Here is a 17,373-nt window from a genome sequence, read left to right on the forward strand (position 1 = left end):
AGTGGAATAAAGCTAAAAATCCATGGGAAAGTTGGGGCACTCCTCTGGAGATGCCATCCAAATTGAGAAATTGGACTAATGGTAGCACAATCATAAAAGGGTGGCCATCCATGGGTGGATATTATTGGATATGTGGGAGAGTAGCCTATGCTCACCTACCCAAAAATTGGGTAGGATCATGTGTATTGGGGACAATCAGGCCCAGCTTCTTCCTGTTACCTATCTCCAAGGGAGAAAGATTAGGCGTTCAGCTGTACACTGAGACTGATGAGTTAAGAAGGGCCAGGAGGGATCTCCAAATAGGAAACTGGAGAGACAAGGAGTGGCCTCCCGAAAGGATCATTGCCTATTATGATCCTGCAACATGGGCAGAAGATGGATCTTGGGGTTATGGAACCCCAATCTATATGCTTAATAGAATAATTAGACTGCAAGCAGTAGTAGAACTAGTAGTAAACAAAACTGGAGATGCCTTGAACCTGGTAGCGAAGCAAAATACCCAAATGAGACCTGCAATAGATCAAATAGATTAGCATTAGGCTATTTACTAGCTCATGAAGGATGTGTGTGTGGGAAATTCAACCTAACCAACTGCTGTCTGGAAATAGATGATGAAGGAAATGCTGTTAACCAACTGGTAAAAGAGATGAAGAAAATTGCTCATGTCCTGGTACAAACCTGGAATGGGATAAACTTAGGGAGTTGGTGGGATAAGTGGGGGTGATTGGTTTACTAAATTGTCTTTAGTGGGAGGGGGAGTACTGATTGTAGTATTAATTGTACCCTGTGTCATTCCATGTTTTGTAAGACTGATCACGATGGTTGTGCAAGGAATGCAGGTAGCTGTTGTACCCCATAACCCAGAAGAAAGAACCAAACCCCAACCTAAAATGATTATTCAGGCAACTAAAGAAAGGATAAAAGATGGAGAGTTAAACTCTCTAGAGCAATTAATTGCCAGATTTGAAGCTAGGACATGAATTAATCTGATCAAAAAGCAAATGGGGGATTGTGAGAAATATATGTTTGATCTGATCAATTCATTGCAAGAGGCCACAGAGAGGGGGGGAAAGGGGATCTTTGAAAGGAGCTGCACTCCTCCTTGCACAACCATCACAAAAGTATGCACTTGGCTTAAGATAACAGAGTTATTAATAATTAGAAACTAGAAAGGTTGGTGGAGGAGGGAGGCAGATGGAAGAGACAGCCTCTGTGCATGAGCAAACAGAGGAAGAGCCATACAAAGGACACTACTAGTTTGGAGTTCATGGAAAGGTCACTTGGGGAAGACCTCTTACTGCATCACTGAAGACCACCAGAGGGACCACCGGGTAAAAAGAGACATGTGTGGAAGAGACACCTCCCATTTTTGGAACTGATAAGGAAAATCCAACCTGTTCTTCGAACTAGTAATGAATCTGTAATAGAACAGGATCTAAAAAGAGAAGACTGAAAACAAAGGCTGTGCGTTAGGACAGAGCAGAGCCTCCCCACGCACCCAGGCCTGTGCATTGCTTGACTCCTGTGACTCTATTAAAAGCCTTATTTTGCATGAACATAAGTTTATGTCTTTTATTTATGACAGGAGGAAAAAGAATGAGCAGGTTCCTCTTAGCTGCTAGGGAGACAGATTATTGCAGGGCAACTGCAGGGTAGCTGAGCACCTGTGCTGCTCATCTGGGCTGAACTTGTGTCTGCCCCATGGGGCAGGTGAGGAGCCAGCACATAGGACTAGGATGTTTTCTTCTGCACAGTGTCCTGTGCCCTGTGATCTGTGCCTGGAAACAGCTGCAATACTTTGGTTTGTGACCTGGAGGTAAAAGCTGCCCCACTCAGCTGTCTCCTATGGCAAATGACTCATAAAGGCAAAGGTGAAAGTGGCCTTGCAGAGTACTCCATTGTGAAAGCCTCTCACAGGTTCCAGGCTGTGAGAGGCTGTCCTGACAAAAACCCAGCAAAGCAAGAATAGGTTTGCCCATCTTTCCCCAGCTGCTCAGTGGGGTGGTCAGCTCTGGGCTTGGTTGAGAATGGCTGTTGTGGAGGCAGCTTGCAATGTGCCAGCCCAGTACTGATGTTACCAGCTACAGGCTCCATCCAGCCCAGGAGATACCAGAGATGTTAGCTTGCTTCCAAGAGAAGCAGCAGTGTCCTTGTGGATGCAGCTACTTTTGGAATCAGGGATAACACTGCCAATGAACAAGCTTAGTCCAAAGTAGGTCAGGCCCCAGAGGGTAGATTTTGAAACTGGCCCAGTGATCAATATGTCCCTAATTGCTTTTCCTTGTCCCAGGATCCCATGAAGACTGCAGCAGGCTGAGCATCTCCACCACTGCAATTCATTTTTTTCTGTGTAGATTGTTCCTTGAGCCCTGGGAAATGTCCAGTCGTGAAAATCCAGGATCAGTTTGGTCTTCACCGGGTGAAGAGGAATCACCTCAGAACACTGTGATCTGTTACTTCACCTCTAGAGACATAGTTGTCAAGAGTGAAGTTCTCAGAATTGAACTGAGTCATTAATAAATAAATAAATGAAGCTTAGCAAAACAGAAGGCCCAAGCAGATCACAGACTGAGATTGATGACTGAAGAGCTTCAAAAAAGCTTACGTGGAAGTGTGCTAGTTTGAAGCAGGCTGGAATGTTTAGGTGAGAAGAATTAGATTACAGGCTGTGAAAGGAAAAACAATGGTGATGTCTAATTCCCTCATAGGCTTGCTGAGATGTATAGGAACAAGAAATAAAAATATAGATAACCACTCTCACTTGGGCTGCTGGCTGAGCTACATCTTACTCTCTAACCTCACTCTCCATTTTGGTCTAATCCACTTTGCTAATGCCCTGGCTGAACCTCCATTTTTCCTTGGGACTGGGGTAAGGTTGAGAGGGGCAGGGGGAAGGTGCAGGGGTGGTTGAGAGCCCCTCCTGGGGACTCAGGTTTCTGGGAGGGGAGTTGTGTTTCTGTATTACCTTTTACCTTGTCTATTTCTGTCTATAACTGTATATACTGTAAATATCTGCTTGTATATTGTGCCAGCTGTAAATATAAGCTTCATTCATATTTCCAGAGCTGTCTGAGTCTAGTCTGGGTGATTTCCAAAGTGTGGGGGGGCAGGGAACACCCAAAACATCACAGGGAGCATCATAAATCAACAGGAGATGTAGCACCGAGTGATGAAAACTGTAGATGGAATCCTGGCTCCTGGTGTCCTGGGGCTTTGCTGCTTGCAGTGAAAGGAAGAATCACTGCTGGGCAGCTGCTGTGCCTTGTCCATCTGGGATCTCTACTGCAGTGCCAGGGCACAGAGAGGATCTGTGCCCAAAGTCTGTACCATACAACCCTCAATGAGCAGACTTTTTATAGCCCCAAGCTGTGAATGTCCAGAATTTCTACATAAACTATCTAACAGAACTCCTCCTAATCTAGAATACTCTGATTTCAAGGATTCTGTGTTTTTCTTCTTGCTAAGCCACAGCCTCTATTGACACCTCCTGTCTGCTCTTTATGATGAACTGAGGGCCTTGTGGACAGCAGGAGCCCTCCTAGTCCTTGATGTCTCAGTAGCTTAATCTTGCTTGTTTCTGTTTCTGTAGCAGCTGCTTATCTTTGTGATTCGCTCGCAAGACTTAGTGTCAAAACTCCCCCTCTGAGTGGTGCCAGCCCAGTGATACTCCCACAGGCTTATCTTGTTCTTTGACCAGTGAAGAAGCTGCAGCTTTATCTTGTTCCTGTCTCAGAAAGCTTGTGAATTAGTACCAGTAACTTGTGAGTTTAACAGACTAATGTGGCCTAAACATCTCTAACAGCTCAGCAGAATTTCACCTGCTCATCTTACAAAGTCACTGGTTTACACACTTACAAGTTGCAGCAATATTCCAGTTAGCTAGAAAATGGGATGAGGCTTTTTATTAACATAACCTTCTAAATCATACTAATGTAGTGACTCAGTATCTCAAATACTTGTTTCACCCACCCCCCTTTTTGTAACTGTTGTGAATTCCTTCCAACTTCCCCACACTGTACAAGCTTTTCTCCAAGCGTTTGCCTCTTTCTAGGTGATGTTTTATTTTATTGCTTTTCCAGATTTCATAATCCTGGTCATTTGTTGGCAGCACCAAAAAGAACATTGAATTGGAGTACAGGTCTGCTGGTTTGAGGCTAATTGGAATATTTTAATGAGAGAAATTAGGTCATCACCTGTGAAACAATGGTGAAGTCTACATCGTTCACCAGATTGCTGAGAGATACAAACCCACAAAATATAAATAAAGTTCTCCCACTTTGCCTCGGGACTTTGCCCTGCTCACTTCTCTGCATGGATCTGTTTCACTTGATCTAATAATGTCCTTCTAACCCTTATCAGCTCTGATATCTCACCTCTGATCTTGGCAATTACTCACAAGAGCTTTATGGGGCTTATGTGCTTATTTGTCTGAGATAAAGGGGGTGGGAAGAAAGAGAGCGGTTGGTTGAGAGCCCTTCTGGGCAGTCTTACGGTTCAGGAGGGAGTTTGAAATTCTGTATTACTTCTAGCTTGTATATAATTGTAAATATCTGTAAATATTGTGTATGTACACTTGCAAATCTGTGCTATGCTGTAAATATAGCTTCATCTTTAGTTCCAAAGCCATCTGAGTTAGTCTGGTGAATTCAGGTGTGGGGAGGGACATTTCTGATCCACCCCAGCAGGTTACTGCTATCAACAGTACTAAGGCTACTGCAAAACCAAATAGCTGTGTGAACCATCCGAGGCTTGGAAACCACAAAGTTAGCTTACACCACAACTCTTCAAATACTTCATGCAAACAGCCGCACGCTCATTATGTCCTTTAGATCCTTTGTAATCCAGCCACTCTGATTCACATATGGGCAGTACCAGCAACTGTACATGCCCCTCCTTGCCAAGATAAGGTCATGTCAGAGGCCATTCTAATTGCAGGAATCCTTGGGATAAACTTAACATTTTATTTGTAAAGCCTGAATTGCATCTACTGTCCTATTCTTTATCCCTTCTGTTACAGCTGAAATGTTAAATACTGTTTTCTCTCATCTGCTTGCTCCCAGCCATGGTGAAAACCATCTAGAAGAACTATGGCACCTGGTGGGTCTTTCTGCTAGAACATTCTTTGCTGTTTGAACATGTCCAACACATGTTCTAACCAATACTTCATGTTGGGTTAGTTTTTTGTGGGGGGTTAGATCCATTCCACTGCTCCTAATCCCTGACCGGCTTGGAGATAATGCTTTTCTAGATCGATTACCACATATGCAAAAGATCCACTTCCTTCCATGACCTGTAATGCAGGCCACCCCTGGAGATGAGTAGTTCCCAGACCTTTTATTTCTGCACATCCTGATAGTTCCTAACTGGATGTCTCTTGTTTTTACAGACAATTTTATCCCACTGTAATTGAGTAGTGCAAGTGTTAACCTGCCTGCTCCCCCAACACAGAAATGATGGGAAAGTAAACACACAAACACTCTGACTTGAGATAAAGAGATAAGAGCTGACTGACCAAATGAGGTAACAGAAATGCACAATTACCATAGCTAATAATCTAAGTAATAACACAATGTGTTATCACCTTATCTGAGCCTATTTGTAGAAGGGCTGTGAAATACAGGGGGGAAAACAGCAGCATAAAAGAAAACCACCACCAATCCACTAGGTGCCCCAGGGCCTTTTCACCTTCGCTGCTCTACACCACATTATTCCTCAGTCTATACTGATCCAGGAGTTTTCTTTCTCAAGTGCCAGACTGTTGGATTTCATTAAATTTCTCCCTGCCCAGCTCTCCAGCCTCTCTGAAGTCTCTCCACTTGGGCTGTTTGCTGACCTTTACTGCAGTGTAGGTGGTCATCTGGTACGGTCCTTTCCACTTCTCCTTCCTCCACACAAGTCTTTACCATTGCATAGGGTTAACACTCCAGGGGGAGTAACCCTGAACCTGACCCTAGGGGTCTTGGCCCCTCCCCAGGGGTGGGCCACACTCCAGGTGATGGTTAGCCCACTCCTCCCACTTCCTGTCCTATAAAACAGAGGAGCTTCCTGTTCCTTGTCCTCTCTTTTCTTCGCTCCCTCTCGACACACACAAGCACACTGCATACCAGCACACCACGTGGCAGCCACGAGGCAGAGACACCATCACACTACTCGGGTTGTATCCATCCCTGTTTGTATTTTGCTGTTTTCCCTTCCTTATCCTTTGTAAACTTCCCTACCTCCAATATCTTTTCTAAGTTATTGTTAAACTTTTCCTTTTTAACTTCCAAATCGAGTGAGATTGATTTATTGGGGTGTGCTTATCTCTCTCTCTCTCTCTATCTTTGGGAAAGGAGGGGGAAGAGGAGAGGGCACTCTATAAATTCTATAAATTGTCATTGGGTCTATTAAATTTATTAGAGTCTCTGGGAACTTGCATTTGAACCCAAGACAATTTATTTGGCGCCCAACGTGGGGCTAGGTAGAAAGAATTCTTTCAGAGAAGATTTGGAAGTTAAAAAATGGATATTCTGAGAGTCTTAATCATTCATGCTTTTGCATGGCTGTTTTGGGGCTGGCTGTTAAAGTTTATCAGTTACCATGTCTTCTGGATTGTCATTGATATGGTCTGGGAATATTCTAAGCATTTGCCTGTCCGAGTCTATGCCTATTTCCTGAATTCTGTTAGTAATCTCACTGTGTTTAGAAATGTTTCTGGAACATGGAATCAATCTGAGTATATGTGTTGGGACACAGAAGCTCCAGATATTTTGGGGGAGAAATGGCACTGGATAGCAGTTATTTCACTGTGTGTAAATGTGGTTTTGGGAATTTACAATGTAGCTCTGAGCTGGAACACGTGGAGACCCCGGGTGGGCGCCGCCATTAGGACCCTTAGGGGGAGGGGTGGCTCTCACTGCCCTGGCTGCAGCTGCGGGGGGGGGGCACAGGTCAGACCGGTCAGATGGGTCAGGCAGCCCCGAGCACAGGCACCTCCCCCAGCGTGGCTCCTCCCTGAACTCCGCCCCCAGTCCCACCCAGAGCAGCCCCCCGGACCCTGCCCCCACAGCCCAGCCCTGTCCATCTCACTCCCATCACCGCACGGCAAGTTAGACCACACCCGAACCCTCCCACAGACACAGATCTGGGGCAAGGGACCTCATCGGGAACCAGCACCCCCCAGCAACGGCAACCAGCTGGAAATGGATCTGATAATGGAGTTATCTTTATCAGCTCCACGCCCAGAAAGGAAATGAGGCAGACAAGGCAGGAGTATGCAAGGGCAAACGGACAGTCCCTTTTAGCCTGGCTTTTGAGATGTTGGGATGCAGGAGCAGAAACCGTGGACCTAGATCAGAGGGAGGCAAAGCAGCTGGGATCCTTGTCGAGGGATGGGGGTGTAGATAAAGAGCTGGGGAGGTTCGATGGTACCCACTCACTTTGGGCCAAGCTTCTCATCGCCGTGAGGTACAGATATCCGACTAAGGATGACATGATTTTCCATCCCCTTAAATGGACAGATATGGAACAGGGTATTTCATACCTGAGGCAAATGGCTGTACAGGAGATAATCTATGGAGACGGCCAGATGCCCTTGGACCCTGATGATGTCTGCATGAAGCCAGCCCTCTTAAAGAAACTGACCCAATGTGCTCCTTCCACATACACACACACACTGGGAGCACTGCTGCTGGGCAGAGACCCCAACAACCTTCCCACAATCAGGGAGTTTGTGAATGACCTGAGACAGTTTGAAGACAGTTTGTCAAGGAAAACTTTAATTGCCACTGTAGAGACCCTCACCCAAGAAGTGAATGAGCTAAAAGCCTCTTTCTCTGAACTGCAGAAGGCAGAGGACGACTGCTCTTCACCTTCAGAATGGGTGCAAGTCTCAGCTGTAAGGAACACACGCCGCCGTACTCCTCCTCCTCCCCGCAGGAGACCAGCCCAGAGCAGACAGGGTACACACAGGGGTTCACTTTGGAGAACACTGTGTGAACATGGGGAAAACATGGACAGATGGCATGGCCAGCCCACCTCAGCTCTATGGGCCAGAGTAAGGGAACTGCAGGGGACAAACACAGGGGATAACTCCTCCAGAAGAGGGGTTGCCCCAGTGTCCCACAGGCAGCCCTCTCGCCCAAGGCGTGGTGAAGCCAGTAACTCAGGTCCATGTGCCTCATGCGGTCACACTGCTCAGCATTAGAGGTGCCCTGTCTCCAGCCAGGAGGAGGCCAGGGATAACAGAGTATATTGGGACGTGTTTGTGAAATGGCCTGGCACTTCTGAAGCCGAGAAGTACAGAGCGTTGGTAGACACCAGTGCCCAATGCACTCTGATCCCCTCCAGCCACAGGGGGACAGAAACTATTACAATTGCAGGAGTCACAGGGGGGTCTCAGGAGTTGACTGTGCTGCAGGCTGAGATAAGCCTCACCGGGAATGTGTGGGAGAAGCACACCATAGTAACTGGCCCTGATGCACCTTGCATCCTGGGGATTGACTTTCCCCGGGAAGGGTACTTTAAAGATCCCAAGGGGAACAAGTGGGCATTTGGCATAGCAGCTGTAGAGACTGCAGACAAGGAGCAGCTGTCTATCATGCCTGGCTTGTCAGATGACCCTTCCATGGTTGGTACCCACAAGGTGGAAGATGTTAAGTTACCTGTTGCTTCTCGTGTAGTTCATTGCAGTCAATACCACACCAACAGAGAATCCCTGCTACCCATACAGCAGCTGATTTGCCGCCTGGAGCAGCAGCTTGTCATCAGCAAGAGCCACTCACCCTTCAACAGCCCGATATGGCCAGTGCAGAAGGAGAATGGGGAATGGAGACTGAGTGTGGACTTCAGAGGCCTGAATGAAGTGACTCCTCCAATCAGCGCAGCCGTGCCTGATATGTTGGAGCTGCAGTATGAACTGGAAACGAAGGAGGCCAAATGGTATGCCACAATCAACATTGCTAATGCTTTCTTCTCCATCCCCATTGCAGAAGAATGTAGGCCACAGTTTGCCTTCACCTGGAGAGGAGTCCAGTACCACTGGAACAGACTGCCTCAAGGGTGGAAGCACAGCCCTACAATCTGCCATAGCATCATCCAGACTGCACTGGAGAAGGGTGGAGCTCTGGAACATCTGCAGTACATCGATGACATCATTGTATGGGGTGAGACAGCAGAGGAGGTCTTCGAGAAGGGTGAGGAGATCATTAATATCCTGTTGGATGCTGGTTTTGCCATTAAGAGAAGCAAAGTGAAAGGGCCTGCCAGAGAGATCCAGTTCCTGGAATTTCGATGGCAGGATGGCCGATGCCATATCCCTATGGATGTGGTGAATAAAGTGGCCACTATGGTGGAACCCACTAACCGGAAGGAGACACAATCCTTCCTGGGGTGTGTGGGCTTTTGGAAGATGCACATTCCCGGGTACAGTCAAATTGTGAAACCCCTCTTTGACATTACAAGAAAGAGGAATAACTTTGGGTGGGGACCTGAGCAGCAGGTGGCATTTGACCAGATCAAACGAGAGGTGGTCCATGCCACGGCTTTGGGACCAGTTCGAACCAGCCCAGAGATTAAGAACATTCTCTATACAGCAGCCGGTGAGAATGGCCCTAGCTGGAGCCTATGGCAGAAAGCTCCTGATGAAACACGAGGCCGCCCACTCGGGTTCTGGAGCAAGGCATACAAACGCTCAGAGACCAATTATACCCCCACAGAGAAAGAAATCCTAGCTGCCTATGAGGGAGTTAGAGCTGCCTCTGAGGTGATTGGGACGGAGTCACCACTCCTTTTAGCTCCAAGGCTTCCAGTCCTGACTTGGTGTCCTGGAGTCCTGTACCCCTGAATTCCTCTCCTGCCCGGACTTCGGGGGGAAGGGGAAAAAGCCGCCTGGTTTCCCTCCCCCTCGCCTGCCCTGCAGCCGTGAAGGGGGGGAGGACTTCCCAGTGAGTTCCCGCGCTGGAGCCAGGCTGGGATTGGCCGTGCGCTTTCACGCCTAAGGTGTGGTAACTCTGCCCTTTGTCTAGCGAAGGTTATAAATATTGGAGGTCTTCCTGCCTTTGGGGTTCCCGCTTTGGAAGTTTGCCTGTGCCTGGACGTATGTGTCTGCCTGAGCTCACACACTCCCCTCGGCTGGACTGCAGAGACCTTCAGGAATTCGCTTTCCTACTGACACCTTTGTGTGCCTAACGACCCTTAACGACCCTTAACGATTCACCTGCAGCTGCTGGAGGAGGAACACAGACCGCACGAGCCAGCCTGAGTGAGTTATTTGGCTTAGCTTAATTTAGTAAGAAACAGCTATTAATTAATAGCCGACGCCTTTTCCAACTTCTGACTTCCAATATGGTCAGATTATTGATGGTATCCGTGTAGATTAATTCTCATGCAACTGAATCTGCTTATCAAACTAAATTAATCTTTGTATATATAGTTGTGGGGGCGGGTTTTTGGGAAAATAAAAAATAACTATTTTTGATAAATTCCCGACTCGGCCACATATTAATTCCTGCCCTTCGCAACACTTGGATGTTTAAAGGGAAGGGTTCAACTCCGCATCGTGCCACAGATGCCACTTGGAGTAAGTGGATGGCTCTGATAACTCAGAGGGCTAGGATGGGGACTCTCGAGCACCCAGGCATTGTAGAGGTTATCACCAACTGGCCAGAGGGCACTGACTTTGGAAAGCCAGCAGAAGAGAAGGCAGTGACCCGTGCCGAGGAAGCCCCCCCATACAGTGACCTTCCTGAGGAGGAAAAGGCATATGCTCTCTTCACAGATGGATCCTGCCGCCTGGTAGGCAGCAAGCGGAGATGGAAGCTGCCGTCTGGAACCCCACACGCAGGGTTGCAGAGGCAAGGGACGGAGAAGGTGAATCCAGCCAGTATGCTGAGGTGAAAGCCATCCAGCTGGCCCTGGACATTGCAGAATGAGAGCAGTGGCCAATGCTATACATCTACACCGACTCATGGATGGTAGCAAATGCCTTATGGGGGTGGCTGAAGGAGTGGAAGAGAAATGATTGGCAGAGAAAAGGGAAGCCTATTTGGGCTGCTGACCTCTGGCAAGACATTTCTGCACACCTGGACAAACTACCAGTTAAAATCCGACACATCAGTGCTCACATCCCAAAGAGCAGAGCCGCTGAAGAGCAGCAGCATAACCACCAAGCTGACCTGGCTGCCCACATCTGCCAGATTGACCTGGACTGGAATCACAAAGGTTAACTGTTCCTAGCTTGGTGGGCACATGACTCTTCTGGCCACCAAGGAAGAGATGCCACATACCAATGGGCCTGAGACAGGTCCGTGGACATATCCATGGAGGCCATAGCTCAGGTTATCCATGAATGTGACATCTGTGCCACCATAAAGCAAGCTAAGCGCATGAAGCCTTTGTGGTACGGGGGACGGTGGTCAAAGTACAGGTATGGGGAGGCCTGGCAGATGGATTACATCACTCTGCCTCGGTCTCGCAGTGGCAAGCAGTATGTGTTAACCATGGTGGAGGGAAGCACGGGGTGGCTGGAAACCTACCCAGTACCTCATGCTACTGCCCGTAACACCATTCTGGGTCTGCAGAGCCACATCCTGTGGAGACACGGTACCCCAGAGAGAATTGAGTCAGACAATGGGACCCATTTCAAGAACCACCTTGTAAGCAACTGGGCAAAAGAGCATGGGATAGAATGGGTTTACCACATCCCATACTACCCACAAGCTGCAGGAAAGATTGAGCGACACAATGGCCTGCTGAAAACCACCCTGAAGGCTATGGGAGGTGGAAGTCTCAGAAACTGGGAGAAGCACCTTGCAGAAGCCACTTGGCTGGTGAACAGCAGGGGATCAGTTAACAGAGCTGGACCTGCTCAGTCTGCCCTACTGCCCATAGTTGAGGGGGATGGAGTTCCTGTTGTCTGTGAAAGGAATCTACTGGGAAAGACTGCGTGGGTTGCTCCTGCCTCTGGTGGGGGAAAACCTATCAAAGGGGTGGTATCTGCAGAGGGTCCTGGTCATACATACTGGGTGATGATGGAAACTGGTGTTATCGAGTGTGTGCCTCAGAGAAATCTCTCTTTAGCTGAGAAGGTTTGAAATCTCAGAGTTAATTCCATGTGTTCCAGATATTTCAGGTTATCTTGTATTATAGTTGTATCATAGTTGTGCAATACTTGTATTATAGTTCATAAGGGGTTACAAGTTGTTTTTGTAGTTATACCCTCACCACTACACGGCGTCCAACAGAACCTACATCACACCAGCAGCTATCCAGAGTCCTACAGCATCGCATCACAAGGAGGCGTCCAACCAGAACCCTGCACCTGATTCATCACTGATGCCCTGCAGTGAGCAACTGTTCCTGATTTCCCTCCAGAGGATGTCTACAGCCATCTCACCTACACCTGTTCCCCTGATGCCAGACACCAAGAGACTGTTCCTGATGTTTTCTTCACAGAGGGAAAAGACTTTCCTGAGTTCCAACAAGAACTGTTCCTGTTTCACTGACTCTTCTAACATGTTCCTGTCCTGCTCACACCTCACCAACCTGCACCGGACCAGAGGAGCACATCACCTTGGGATACAGCCAGGGACCAAGAAGGACTTCACGAACTCTTAACCCATGGACACTTTTTCCCATTTTTGGAGAAGAAGACTGTTCGTAGGAAGGTGGAAGTGGTCTAACCAAGGGGTGGAATGTATAGGGTTAACACTCCAGGGGGAGTAACCCTGAACCTGATCCTAGGGGTCTTGGCCCCTCCCCAGGGGTGGGCCACACTCCAGGTGATGGTTAGCCCACTCCCCCCACTTCCTGTCCTATAAAACAGAGGAGCTTCCTGCTCCTCTTCCTCTTTTTCCTTCGCTCCCTCTTGGCACACACACGCACACTGCATACCAGTACACCACGTGGCAGCCACGAGGCAGAGACACCATCACATCACTCTGGTTGTATCCATCCCTTTTTGTATTTTGCTGTTTTCCCTTCCTTATCCTTTGTAAACTTCCCTACCTCCAATACCTTTTCTAAGTTATTGTTAAACTTTTCCTTTTTAACTTCCAAATCGAGTGAGATTGATTTATTTGGATGTGCTTATCTCTCTCTATCTATCTTTGGGAAAAGAAGAGGGAAGAGGGGAGGGCACTCTATAAATTCTATAAATTGTCCTTGGGTCTATTAAATTTATTGGAGTCTCTGGGAACTTGCATTTGAACCCAAGACAACCATGTAGCCAGTCCCCATACTCAGCGGGAGGCGCAGGACGATCCAAGCCCTGACTTGCCTGGGTAGCACTCTTTTTTTTTTTTTCCCCCAGTCGATCTTGCCTGCTTCTGTACTTCTGTTATGTGTTGACCCAAAGGCTGTTCCCCTGCTTGTGAGAGATCTCCTGCTCTAGTTCATGGTTGGGTTCGGATTCTCAGCAGAGCTAAGGGGAGTACCTTGTACCGATGGAGATTAAGTTCTTGACTTTGTGTCGCTATTTCTTGCCTTGCCAGGTCGTTCTTTTCTTTCTCTTCACCCAGCCACTAGCCTGTGGCTGACAGGGAGCATGCAGCTGCCAGTCAATGCCCACATCTGTGCTAATTTGCTGGACCGTTTTGGAAGAAAATCGTGTTCCCCTGTCAGGTGATACAATTGCTCGCACTCCAAACGGTGCTAGGCTCTCCTTCAATAGAGCCTTAGTGACTTCCCAGGCTTCATGGCTCCCGCAGAGGCAAGAGTCTGGCCATCCCGAGGACGTGTCAGCCAAGACCAAGAAATACCTGTGCCCCCTTCCCTGGGGAGTCCTGAGAATTTTCTTTGTCACTCCTGCCCCGCAAAGTTGCCCTTCCCTGTTGTTCCCACGCGTATCCTAAGAGAGGTGTTTGGACTGCTCCTCAAACGCGTTTCACATTGCTGAGAGACTCGTGTAACTGTGGTGTGAAGAATGCAGCTTTCCGTCCTTCTGCTTCGGAATTGACAGAGGGCATCTGCTCCCCAGTGGCTCTGAGTCTCTTCTTCCCTGCTTACCTTCCATAGTGTATTAATATGGTACCACAATTCAGCCATCAGGAATATGCGTCCACCCATTTGATCCTTCCTGTGCTTTTCAATCAGAAATCAGCTTAAGGTCCTCCCTGCAATATTTAACTGATTCTGGTTTCGCTTCGGGGAGCTGAATGTTGCCCGTGGGAATGAGCGCTAAAGCCTCTGTCCCAGGCTGCTCTGCAGCCATTTTAGCTTCTCCATCAGCCAATTTATTTCCAGGTTCCTGGTCGCCGTTACCTCCTTGATGCCCCTTGCAACACATCACGGCCGCCCTCTGTGGTAACTCCGCGGCCTCTAATAAGGTTCAGACTTCTTCTACGTGTTTTATGTGTTTCACTGGTGCAGTCAATAGGCCTCTTGCCCTCCAAATCACATGGTGAGCACGTGCCTTGGTGTGAGCTGGAAAGAGCTCTGGGCTGAGGCCAGAAAGGATTTACCCCAAAGGAGTAAATAAAGACACTTGCACAGAACTAGAGGTTAAATGCCATTTACAAAAGCAAAAAAATGACACAAGGTACCAAGGCAGAAGCATATGTACACTTCACCCACACCACTCTACTGAGACTCTGGAATAGATTGTCCAGAGAGTTTGTGGATGCCCCCTCCCAGGTGGTGTTCAATGCCAGGTTGGATGAGGCCTTAATCCTGCGGCAGAGAGGTTGGAGTACATGATCTCCAAGGTCCCTTCCAGCCTAAGCCATTCTTCAAGAAAGGCACTTGCAGGCAGTCTCTGGGATGGAAGGATGCCTACAGTAACTTGCCATAAATTTTGCTTGTCTGGGGCATCCTTTTTCAATGCAGACGTCTATACACTTGGTGCCATGGTCTAGCCTTGAGCTCTGTGGTAAAGGGTTGGAAGTGATGAGCTGTGAGGTCTCTTCCAACCCTGATAATACTGTGATACATTTGTTAAAGGTAAGTATGTATTAGTCGAGAATCACAGAACTTTAGAGGTTGGAAGGGACCACCAGAGATCATTGAGTCCAACCACGCTGCCAAGGCAGGATCACCCAGGGTCATTCACACACGGGCAGACGGAAACATGCCCTGCCTTGTGTTGCTCTTGCTTTACGAAGCTGCTCCTGTCAGTAAACCAAGACTCATCTGCATCCTGCTGCTTTCAAGACCAGTCTGTGGGAGTATACAGCCTCAGTGGTCTCAGACTACACAGCCTCAGGGAGTCATGCTGCTGGTTCATTTTATCGTTACCGAGGGCAGAAGCTGGATTCACACTGTTAGTACCCATTGTATTGATGTCATCTGCCATCAAACTGGCTTTGGATATTTCCAGGCTTAGAGTCTCCCTAGCTTCTCCAGGCAGCCTATTCCACTCTCATAGGGGAGAATTTCCTCCTAATGAGTAATCTAATTTTGTTCATGTCTCGGTTCTAATTTAAATTCCCAGAGACTCTAATAAATTTGATAGCACCAATAACAATTTGTAGAGTGTCCTTCCCTCTTCCTCCTCCTTTCCCAAAGAAAGGGATTAGATATATATATATATAGGGAGAGAGGTAAGCACACCCAAATAAATCAATCTCACTTGATTTGGAAGTTAGAAGGAAAAAGTTTAACAATAACTTTGAAAGAGGTATCTGAGGTAGAGAGGTTGCAAAGGTATAGGGAAAGGAAAATAGCAAAAATACAAAAGGTATAAATACAACCAGAGTTCGTGATGGTGGCTTTGTCTGCCTTGTGTCTGCCATGTGGTATGGTGGTATGCAGGGAGATGCAGAGAGGTGCAGAGAGTCAGGCAGAGAGAGATGCAGAGAGTGAGGCAGAGCAGTGCAGAGAGAGAGAAACAGGAAGTATCCCTGCTTTTATAGGACAGGAAGTGGGGGAGTGGGCTAACCATCACCTGGTGGCGTTCAGACCCACCCCTGGGGAGGGGTCAAGACCCCTAGGGTCAGGTTCAGGGTTACTTCCCCTGGAGTGTTAATCCTATACAGTTGATTAAAATATCTTCATCAGGATATATTTCAGATTTTCTTGCTCAGTTGATCTCTCGGAGATAGACCTTTGGATAGGTGCTATAACGATGAATGTAGGTAAATGCTGGGAGATGCATGGTATGGTACTAGAAGGTTAGCTGTTTCCACTGATACCCTCTTCCTTGTCTTGCTTTTACATACATAAAAACTTTGCAACTGCCCTGCTGCCAGCAGACTCCTTTGTGAGCTGCAGAGGCATGGACATTACATTTCACTTCCAAAACCAGGTACATCCAAAAGCCTTTTACGTGTGTGTGTTATCAGCCTCACAGACTTGATGTTTAAGAGGACTCCAGTGTCACTGAGTTCTACATTCAAGGATAAACCCCTCCATTTTTCTGCCCCAGGTGGGCACTCAGCCTTCAAAGATACTGTAGACATCACTTCACACTGCAGTAGCAACTCATCTTCCAGCACAGCCTGCACTTGTCCTGCGCCTGGCACCGCGTGCAGGCAGGCAAAAATGGGTATCAGGTTCTTGGCTCCATTGAGGACTATAATGCTCTGAGGAGATTGCAGAAGGTCAGCAGGTTTGAGCAGAAATAGAGATTTCTTTAAGAGAGGTCACTTAGCTGAAAACTTCAGCAGTATCAGCAGCTAGTCTAGAAACTTGAATATCTCATTAATGATCAAATATTGTCTTCTAAGACAGTGTACCATCCTTCCTGCATCATTTGCAACACAGTGATACCAAAGGATGGTGCAATTGCTGTGCTCCTCAAGATAAAAATTCTTAACCCAATAAAACGTTTGCCTTGTACTGAATGTCAATCCTTTTCCTCCAGAACCAGAACAAGCAGTTGTTCCTTGTAAAAGTTAATAATATCTTGATACTATTAACAATAGTATCTTTGGGGTACAAGCTTCAGCAAAAGGCAAGGGACAACTTGCGCCTGTCTGTGGCAGCTGATAAGGAGTTAGAAAACCTCAATAGGGAGGGCTTGGGTCAGGCTTTTAAAACAGTGTGCCAGTGTTAAAAAAACAAAACAAAACAAAACAAAACACTGGAATGGAGGCTGCTCAGAGATGCTGTTGCTGGAGGCACAACTTCTGCTTATCAGGGACTCTCAGGGATTGGTTCCAGGCCACTTGGCAAGCAGAAGCCCCAGGCAAGTAGCAGCTCAGGTTGCCAGCTGCCTACACAGCCTGTGCACAACAGAGCAGGGTCACAACTGAGGTGGTCATCCAGGGAGGAAGACAGAGCAGGGAACAAAAGTTAAAACAGTCTTCCAGAAGCTCTGAAGGAACTTCACAAACCTTCAGAGTTAGCAGGTAGAGAAGCGATAGAAGAGCAAAAAAGACCTTAAAAAGCCTCTAACAAACCCAATCCCACACAAACTCCAACCTCACCACCAAACGCACCAACCCCCAAAAATCCCAA

This window comes from Pogoniulus pusillus, chromosome 35 (genome assembly GCF_015220805.1).
Source record: "Pogoniulus pusillus isolate bPogPus1 chromosome 35, bPogPus1.pri, whole genome shotgun sequence".
NCBI lineage: Eukaryota > Metazoa > Chordata > Aves > Piciformes > Lybiidae > Pogoniulus > Pogoniulus pusillus.